Source organism: Crocuta crocuta, unplaced genomic scaffold (genome assembly GCF_008692635.1).
Source record: "Crocuta crocuta isolate KB4526 unplaced genomic scaffold, BGI_CrCroc_1.0 scaffold268, whole genome shotgun sequence".
Lineage (NCBI taxonomy): Eukaryota > Metazoa > Chordata > Mammalia > Carnivora > Hyaenidae > Crocuta > Crocuta crocuta.
In genome coordinates, this window is record NW_027532177.1 from 487,526 (window position 1) to 496,278 (window position 8,753).

Genomic DNA, 8,753 nt, shown 5'->3' on the forward strand with positions numbered 1-8,753 from the left:
AGGCTCCTCACTGGAAGCCACCTGGCTACTGGTGCCACAGCAGAAAAGCAGCATCAGCCTCCACTTCCATCAGAACTCATTCTCTTTGATAGGTACAACCCAATTTACATTAAGGGACTAGGGGAAAATATAGTTTTTTAGCTTCCTAGCCTCTTGGAACAGTAGAGTAAAATAGAGATTGAAAAAGCCTTTGAAAAATCATATAAGACTAAGAAGGTGCTGAAGAAGAAATACTAATGGTACATTTTTATGAGAAACAATTTAATTTTAGTTTTCAATAAGGAAACATAAATTAAAACCAAAATGAATGTGGGGCTCCTGTATGGCTCAGTCGGTTAAACGTCTGACTTAGGCTTAGGTCATGATCTCAGGGTTTGTGGGTATGAGCGCCGCATCAGGCTCTGTGCTGACAGCTCAGAATCTTTGTCTCCTTGTCTCTCTGCCCCTACCCTGCTCATGCTCTGTTTCTGTCTCAAAACTGAATAAACAGTTAAAAATGTAAAAAATGTATTTTTCTTCTAATATTTTAGTAATGAATTCTGAGAGGAGTCCAGTGGGATGAAAATTCCCATGCAGTACAAAAGAAGTGTACATAGATACAACATATTGGATGGCAATTTGGCAGTAGCATATCTAGACCCTTAGAAATGATCCCATCCTTCAATAATATAGTAATCTACTTCTAGGACTCTAGCTTAGGAAATAATATGGTCTCCAATTTATGATCTGGAATATTCATAACAGAAAAAATAGGCAGCTTTTTTTGTAAATGTGAAAAATAAGAAAATAACTAGTACCCAAAGGTGAATAGTTAAATAAGGTATGTTACTTCTATATAGTTGATTACAATAAAGCTTCGTAATGATATTGGAAAATGTTCATGCTAAGTGAAACCAAGTAGGGCTCAAAAATATTTATAAAATATAGACCTATTTAAGCTATTGACAAAGAAAGAAAAAAGGATATGATTATCTACTTCTGTTCTCTAATGTTTTTATTGACTTCTCATAAATATCAGTATTAAAAATATGACTTATTTTTTTGACTCATCAATGTGCCTACCATTGTTCATAGCATGGAGTTTTATTTATTTATTTAATCATTGGTAGTATAATAGATTGAGTAAAAGGAAAGCATTGTGGATCAATAAAATCATTAATTCAATTTAAACCAAAGCACTTATTTAATAGGAGGTATGAACAGAAACATGAAAAAAGCTAATTCATAATCAGCATAGACTTTGCTAATTCTCTTATTTTTTCTCAGATATTGGTGTTTGCAAATCCTACAAGTTACCATCATAGGAAATTGTTACTTGCCTTTTCATTAAATCACTAGGCCCTATGAACATTTTAGAGGAGCTGTGTGATTTTACTATTTTAATTTTATTTATGAACTTCTCTAGACAGCCTAGAGAGGCTTTTCTTCCCCACCCAGCTTTATTGAAGTATAATAGATATATAAAATTATGAGATATATTTAAAGTGTTCAGTGTGATGATATGATTTGAAGCACACACAGTGAAAGGATTCCCATTCACCCATCATCAAGCTAACATGTCTTCACCTATATACAGTATATATGTATGTATGTATGTATGTATTGGTAAGAACATTTAAGTTCTACTTAGACTTTTCTAGGATTTCTAACTACTTTTATAGATCTAATTTTTTTTTTAAATACAATGCCAGCAAAGTTAGACATGGTGGTAGTAAGAAAGAGAAAAATCACTGAGTCTGAGTGATTTTTTCAAAGTTACAGTTATGGTAGGTGATGTGACATTCACCTGTGTCATTCCTGGTACCTTAACTTTGATCTCTATCTCAAAGAAAGGGCAAAACACACACACACACACACACACACACACACACACACATCCAAGAATGCAGGAGGAATTCAACTTCCTGAATGTCAGAGAGAATGGTGATTAATAACACAGATATCAGTGGACTCCATTTGGCCAATAGGAGATTCTTCTTTGTCAGAGAAGGGCATGTTGTATCTGTGTGGACCAGTATCAGAAAATTTCATTTTGTCTAATAACATATTTTTATACATTTTAGGGACAAGAGCAGTCATCTCAGAATATATCTTAGTAATGTTGGAAATGTATTTTGTGTCTTTGGATTCTGACTGGCTGAAATGAGCTGGTTACCAAAGTGACCCCATCACACATCAGGGTGGGTGGAAAGATTTCCCTTCATGATATGAGTTCTGTGCTACACCCTCTGTCACAGATTCCTTTGAGGAGTAAGAGATACTGGACACTACACATAAGAACCAAAAGGCAAGCCAATGTTTGTATAGCAGTGAAATGCAATGTCACAAGTGAGAATCCAGACTGTAGATTCTTAGTAAGTCTTTAAAGTGAGTTCAAATGCTGTCCTGTGAAGAACTCGGTCAGCGCTCTGGGGGCTGGGGAGCAGGATGGCAGTATCTGTAACTGTAAAAATAAGGTCTTAGAGGCACTGTTTCCTTTGCAAAGAGGTTTAGAATAAATTTTAAAAAATAGTAGATGCTAAGTTTGTAAATGTGTTTTGTGATGGGTCACATACTTCTGAGGCATCTCTTGTATTTCTGCACAACTATTTTATCAAGAGGCATTGGTAGTTTTGCTCCAAGCTCTCTTTTCAAGGATGTTTTTAGAGCTAACAGCTTTCAAAGACGGAAACAGTATCTCCCTTTAGGGCAGAGGGAAGAAGGGAATGACAAAGGTCCTGTCTCTCTTTGGAGATTAATTTTAGGCAGGTTTGCTAGAAGCTCCCAAAGATCTAGATTTCCTAAACTCTGGGTCCCTGGTCCTAAACCGCATCATCTGCCCCCCCCCTGTGGGACTTGGGGGGCAAGGAGACCAATGTGAGTATGAGCCTCATGCTGCCTGCTGGGTCATGAATAATAAAGTCCTTTGCCGTTGACCCAGAATCTTGCATCTTCTCACATCTGTGAAGCTGTAGCAAGCTAACTGGTTAGCTTACATGTAAAGCAAAAATTTAGCCTCAAAAATTTATAGCTTTTAATTTATAAAGTTGTTTTTTATGATTACAAAAACAATCTTTTTTGTGCAGGAATTTGAAGTAGAAAAGATACGTAAGAAGAAAACAATCCACAATCTGCTCACCTAGAGGATAATATTTTGATTTTAGCACAAATTTTAATATTTCTCTATATGTACATATAAGTAATATTATATGTACTTGTGATTAGCATAAATTGTATTTTGTCTACTGCTTTTGTTCTCTAAGGTTAGGTTGGGTATTTCTGCATCATTAAGTTTTTAAACATGATTTTGAATATCTGCTTAATATTGGCTTTTATTATAACTAAACTATTATTTACTCATTCTCTTATTATTGAATATTTAGATAATTTAGAGCTTTTAGTTATTAAAAATAATAATTCTTCAATGAACATCTTTTCATATTCATAGTGTGCTTCTCTTCTTTACATGTCAAAAAAAAATCCATGGTTTCTGTATGGCTCAGTTAAGCATCTGACTCTTGATTTTGGCTTAGGTCATGATCTCATATTCCATCATGAGATCAAGCACTGTGTCAGGCTTTGTGTTGACTGTGCAGAGTCTGCTTGGGATTCTCTCCCTCCTCTCTTTGCCCCTCTTCTGCTAATGCTTGCTCTGTCTCTCTCTCAAAATAAATAAGTAAACATTTTTTAATAAAAGATAAAATTGCTAAGTCTCAGCAATTTTTTATTTAGTATTTTTTCATGTGTGCTTTGGTTCTGTCCAAGCTGAACCATAAGTTCTACATAATCAGAATGTATAGAGGAGGTAGTTTCTCTAATTATTAACTTTGTTAGACTCTTAACTGGATAAGTGGCCTTTGTGGTTTACTTCTTTCTTATGGTTTGTTCCAGACGTGTTGATCTCTTTTGTAGATCCCACTGAAGTTATACTTTTTAACTTCCAGTTAGTGAATCACACATCAAGATGCATACAATTTCTCTCCATTCCTCTGGCCTCTTCAGCAAATTTCACTTCATCCTTTCAAAATAAAGACACATGGGTACAGAATAGTAGATTTACTTCAAAGTCCTGTCAAAACCTATCTTTAGTTCTTGAGTTATTTCTTAACATTATTAAATAGCTGTCATTAATAGGTTGTAGCAGATTTGTCTCCTCATGGCTTTGGAAAGGATAAGTGGTCTCTTATTCTAGAATTAGTGTCATGGTGAATGTACTTTGCCACGTTAAATATTCATTCTAGATAATACCATCTTTGGTAAAAAACTACCTGGAAGCTACTCTCACTTTGTATGTCTCTTTGATGTGTGCCACATTCTCTAAAGTAACTTATGTTCCTTCTGTAAGAAAGTTGCGTTGCCATTTTGCTAACTGGTGGTACAACATGACAACTTAAGTATATACCCTAGAGGTAAAGTTTAGGCTCTAATAGACAGGATCTAATTGTATAGTTGTATCAAATTCAAAACAATGGTCACTTTGCCTCTTCCCATGCACAAAAATATGCCTCTTCCCAAATCAGTATGAATGACTATAGGGTCATATGACTGACATCATCTGGGGGTAGCACACTGCTGTTCAATCAGCAGCTTACACATAAAGCTGAAATTAGATTTCCCTCTCTACGAAGGGATGAGCAGAAAAACAAAGCACCTATTCAACTTTCCATTTGCATGCTCATATCTGAAAGGAATATAAATGAAGCAAATAATTAAATGATTATAAAAAGAAGTGAATAAAAGCTCCTTTCTTCTCCTGGCACCAAAATCATTGTAAAACTCCCAGCCTTCTAAAATTTCTCTTTGCAGCTTTGTTAAGAGAGTTTGGGTCCTTTTCAGGACCCAGGTTCAGAGAGGATAAACAAGCAAAAACAAGCAAGTAAACAAGATAAACAAATAAAAATAAACAAATGAAAAACTCCTGAGCAAATCATGAGGCCCCAGATTGGGTAGTCTTTTTCTCCCAAAAGAATCCTTACTTCCAGCATATACTTTACAAATAGAACTTTAAGATTTCTGGCCATTAAAAAATAAGGAGTGATAATATTTCATCTTTTTTATCCCTACACTCTAAAGACTCTGGCATGTACCAGATATCAACAGACATTTTCAGGATTAGTGAATAAATGTGTGTTCTGAATAAAGAAATGATGTATGAATGATGACTGTGTTTTCTTATGAAGATGCAAAATGTGGATGCTTATGTCAAGACAAACATTACACTGGGCAAAGTTAAATTGGCAAGGAAGGCTTTATTCAAGAATATTGCAATAGTGGAAAGAGTCCAGAGCTCAGTCTGTCTCAGTTCCATTGAAACAAAAGGTGAGAGGTTATGTTTTTTTCTCCCTCTCTTCCTTCCTTCCTTCCTTCTTTCCTTCCTTCCTTCCTTCCTTCCTTCCTTCCTTCCTTCCTTCCTTCCTTCCTTCCTTCCTTTCTCACTAAGGTGAGCTAGTACAAAGGATAGAAGAGGTTGGCTAATGGAATGTGTCTAGCACATTGAATTTTTCCTGAGTTTGCAAATGATTTTCTGTGTGAGTAGCCTTGCTAACTGGCACCCACTGAACTTGGGCCCCTACTTTCTTAACAAAGCTGTGTGATATAGGCTCTAATTTTTCTTGGTGACTACAGGAATTGCTTCCAGATTCTTGACAATGACAATCTTGGATCATAAAACTGGCGAGATGATTTTTTAAAAGATTTCCATATGTCTCAAAGGGACAGAGAAAGAATTTACAATTACCAGTTTTCTAAAATGAATGCTCTGCAAAAAGGGAAGTTCCTTTGGTCGGGAAGAAGCCTAGGGTTTGGTGAAACTGGGGAGAATGTTAAGGGCCTCTTTGCCACATGTATCCTCTTAATTTGACAGAAATTAATTATAAGGGAAAATTTCTTCTCCCAATGTATGAGAACTGGTAACTATTTTTGTTATATGAATATTCTGGGAAATCAAATATGAGAATTTCATTACATGCATTCAGTGAGAAATAAAATACAGCTATTTCTTTTTTTTTTTAATGTTTTATATTCATTTTTGAGAGAGACAGATCACAGGTGGGAGAAGAGCAGAGAGAGAGAGAGAGAGGGAGACACAGAATCGAAAGGAGGCTCCAGGCTCTGAGCTGTCAGTATGGAGCCCGATGCTGGGCTCGAACCCACCAGCTGTGAGATTATGACCTGAGCCGAAGTTGGACGCTTACCGACTGAGCCACCCAGGCGTCCCGCTATTTCTTTGTTACAGTGGGTTTTCTGGCAGAACACAGGTGTCATGAAAACCACTTCCAAACTTGCGACAAAACAGGAAAGGAAAAGAATCACATAAACATCATTGTCATTAGACTTGTAGATTTGGGCAAGTCTACCACTACTGGCCATCTGATCTATAAATGTGATGGGCTTGATAAACTATAAAAAATTTGAGAAGGAAGCTGCTGAGATAGTAAAGGCATCCTTCAAATATGCCTGGATCTTGGACAAACTGAAAGCTGAATGTGAACACGGTATCACCATTGATACCTCTCTGTGGAAATTCAAGACCAGCAAGTATTTTGTGACCATCACTGATGCCTCAGGACACAGATACTGTTTATCAAAAATGTGATTACAGGAACGTCTTAAGGCTGACTATGATGTCCTGACTGTTGCTGTTGATGTTAGTGAATTTGAAGCCAGTATCTCCAAGAATGGGCATACCCGTGAGCATGCCCTTCTGGCTTACACACTCAGTGTGAAATAACTAATTGTTGGTGATAACAAAATGGATTCCACTGAGTCACCCTACAGCCAGAAAATATACAAGAAATTTATTAAGGAAGTCAGCAGCTACATTAAGAAAATTGATTACAACTGTGACACAGTAGTATCTGTGCCAGTTTCTGGTTGGAATGGTGACAACATGCTGGAGCCAAGTGCTCCCATGCCTTGGTCCAAGGGATAGAAAGTCTCCTGTAAAGATGGCAGCGCTAGTGCAACCACACTGCGTGAAGCTTTGGATTGCATTATGTCACGAACTTGTCCAACTGCCAAACCCTTGTGTCTTCCCCCCCAGGACAACTATAAAATTGGTGGTATTGATACTGTCCCTATGGGCTGAGTGGACACTGGGATTCCTAAACCTAGAACGGTGGTCACCTTTGCTGTAGTCAATGTTACACCTGAAGTAAAGTCTTTTGAAATCCACCATGAAACTCTGAGTGAGGCTCTTCCTGGGGACTGTATGTGCTTCAGTGTCAAGAATGTATCTGTCAAAGATGCTCACTGTGCCAGTGTAGCTGGTGACAGCAAAAATGACCCACCAATGGAAGCAGCTGGCTTCATGGCTCAGGTGATTATCCGGAACCATCCAGGCCAAATCAGTGCTTGGATATACACCTGTGCCGGGTTGTCATATAGCTCACATTGCTTGCATGTTTGCTGAGCTGAAGGAGAAGACTGATTGTCATTCTCAGAATAAACTGGAAGATGGCCCCAAGTTATTGAACTCTGGTGATGCTGCCATCTTTGATATGGTTCCTGGCAGCTTTCTGTATGTTGAGAGCTTCTCTGACTATCCTCCTCTGGGATGTTTTACTGTTTGTGGCATGACATAGATAGTCACTGTGGGTGTCATCAGAGCAGTGGACAAGAAGGCAGCTAGAGCTGGCAAGGGCACCAAGCCTGCCTAGTAAGCTCAGAAGGCTAAATGAATGCGATCTCCAATATCTGCCACCCCAAGCTTAATCAGTGGTAGAAGAAACATCTCAGAACTATTTGTGTCAATTAGCCATTTAAGTTTAAAGTAAAAGACTGGTGAATGATCACAATGCATCATAAAGCTTTCAGAAGGAAAGGGGAATGTTCTGTGGACCATTTGTGTGTGTGTGTGTGTGTGTGTATTTGGCCATTTCAAGTTATTAGTTTTTAAAATCAGTACTTTTTAATGGAAGCAACTTGACCAAAACTCTGTCACAGAATCTTGAGACCCATTAAAACAAAAGTTTAATGAGAAAAAAACAACTATTAAATAAAAAATCGCTTATGTGTTATTTAATAGGAAAAGAAGAAGCTTAGTGCATGTGGTATTTCTCTGTCTTTAGTCAGCTGGTATTAAATACTAATCCCTTAATCTTTGATTTATTTATTTTTTATCCCATCACTTCTGTTGGATGATAGCTACGCTGGATTATAGCCCCCGCTGATTCTCCTGCACAAAATCTTTCCCTTGATTTGAAGCCTAAGGCATCAGAGGTAAGTGAGAAATGGGTTGTCATTTATGTCAAAACTCCTATCTTTGTCCCTGTTACATTTCACACTTTGTCAGCTCATGTCTCAGGTTTCCTTGTCAGGCATCTTGCGTGGCTCTTCTGCTTTACTCTGTAACGAAAACCAACTTGTTCCTGCATCTTCTTCTTGGCCATAAACATACATGTTTAACTATGTAGTGTATGGTGGTGAAACTTATATTTCTGATAGTCTCAGATTGTTTCTACATTGTGCAGAATATAAGAGAGGTACTTGAAGAACAAATATACTTTCTGAGATTATAGCACTTCATTGTATGGATGAGACTTCCATTTGAGTTGAGTGGAATTTTCTTTGCACATGTAGAATTAGTATATGTTTTTGTTTTTAAACTATAATTGATATAAAGGTTGCCTGGGTGGCTCAATTGGTTGAGCTTCTGACTCTTGATTTCAGCTCAGGTCATGATCTCAATTTTTGTGATACCAACCCCCCCCTTCGGGCTCTGTATATACCCTGCTTGGGAATCTCTCTCTCTTTCTCTCTCTGATCCTTCTCTG

The 8,753-nt window shown here is 37.4% G+C and overlaps 1 pseudogene; it reads left to right on the forward strand.

Annotated features, from left to right (window-relative positions):
• Positions 1 to 5,159: 5,159 nt before the first annotated feature.
• Positions 5,160 to 7,658, forward strand: LOC144242502 (elongation factor 1-alpha 1 pseudogene; annotated as a pseudogene).
• Positions 7,659 to 8,753: the final 1,095 nt, after the last annotated feature.